Source organism: Arachis stenosperma, chromosome 2 (assembly GCF_014773155.1).
Source record: "Arachis stenosperma cultivar V10309 chromosome 2, arast.V10309.gnm1.PFL2, whole genome shotgun sequence".
NCBI classification, from domain to species: domain Eukaryota; kingdom Viridiplantae; phylum Streptophyta; class Magnoliopsida; order Fabales; family Fabaceae; genus Arachis; species Arachis stenosperma.
The window spans coordinates 58400047-58401701 of record NC_080378.1 but is presented as its reverse complement, the minus strand read 5'-3'; the positions used below and the strand labels follow the sequence as shown (position 1 = coordinate 58401701).

The 1655-nt window shown below is 37.5% G+C and overlaps 1 non-coding gene across 1 annotated transcript; it reads right to left on the bottom strand.

Moving 5' to 3' along the window:
- Positions 1-1043: 1043 nt before the first annotated feature.
- On the bottom strand, positions 1044-1151 carry LOC130964855 (small nucleolar RNA R71). Its single transcript, XR_009080923.1, has one exon. It is a non-coding gene; the product is annotated as a small nucleolar RNA R71 (small nucleolar RNA).
- Positions 1152-1655: the final 504 nt, after the last annotated feature.

The window sequence follows — 1655 nt, the reverse complement described above, 5'->3', positions numbered from 1 at the left end:
TTTCTGTTGAGAAAGGTTTAATGTTTGAATCATATCTTTTCTTGTTAGCCAAGTCATTAACTTTTAAAATCAAATCTTTTTAAAATTGTTTTCAAATCATATTTTCTCAATCACATTTTTTTTAAAAAAACCAATCATATCTTCTTAACCACATCTTTTTCAAAATAGTTTTCAATCAAATCTTTTTGACTTCTAATTTCAAAATCTTTTTCAAAAATCACTTGATTTCTTTCTCACTCTTATTTTCGAAAATTAATTAGTGTTTTTCAAAAATGTTTTCAAATTCTTTTACTTAATTTTCGAAAATCACCTTCCCTCCTCTCACATCCTTCTATTTATGGACTAACACTATTCCTCAATGCACAATTCGAACTCCATCATTCTTGATAAGTTCGAATTTTCTACCTCTATCTTCTATTTTTCTTTTCCTCTGACACCTCAAGGAATCTCTATACTGTGACATAGAGGATTCCACACTTTCTTGTTCTCTTCTCTTTCATATGAGCAGGAACAAAGACAAAAGCATTCTTGTTGAAGCTGACCCTGAACCTGAAAGGACCTTGAAGCGAAAGCTAAGAGAAGCTAAGGCACAACTCTCTGCAGAGGACCTAACAGAAATCTTCAAAGAAGAAGAACACATGGCAGCCGAAAACAACAACAATGCCAACAATGCAAGGAAGGTGCTGGGTGACTTTACTGCACCTACTCCCGACTTCTATGGGAGAAGCATCTCTATCCCTGCCATTGGAGCAAACAACTTTGAGCTTAAGCCTCAATTAGTTTCTCTAATGCAACAGAATTGCAAGTTTCATGGACTTCCATTGGAAGATCCTCATCAGTTTTTAGCTGAGTTCTTACAAATCTGTGACACTATCAAGACTAATGGGGTTGACCCTGAGGTCTACAGACTTATGCTATTCCCTTTTGCTGTAAGAGACAGAGCTAGGACATGGTTGGACTCACAACCTAAAGAAAGCCTGGACTCATGGGAAAAGCTAGTCAATGCCTTCTTGGCAAAGTTCTTTCCACCTCAAAAATTGAGTAAGCTTAGAGTGGAAGTCCAAACCTTCAGACAGAAGGATGGAGAATCCCTCTATGAAGCTTGGGAAAGATACAAACAATTGATCAGAAAATGTCCTTCTGACATGCTTTCTGAATGGAGCATCATAGGTATTTTCTATGATGGTCTCTCTGAACTATCCAAGATGTCTTTGGATAGCTCTGCTGGAGGATCTCTTCATCTGAAGAAGACGCCTACAGAAGCTCAAGAGCTAATTGAAATGGTTGCAAATAACCAATTCATGTACACTTCTGAAAGAAATCCTGTGAACAATGGGGCAAATCAGAAGAAAGGAGTTCTTGAGATTGATGCTCTGAATGCCATTCTGGCTCAGAACAAGATATTGACTCAACAAGTCAATTTGATCACTCAAAGTCTGTCTGGAATGCAAAATCCACCAAGCAGTACTAAGGATGCTTCATCAAAAGAAGAAGCCTATGATCCTGAGAACCCTTCAATGGAAGAGGTGAATTACCTAGGAGAACCCTATGGAAACACCTATAATTCTTCATGGAGAAATCACCCAAATTTCTCATGGAAGGATCAACAGAGATCTCAACAAGGTTTCAACAACAATAATGGTGGAAGAAACAGG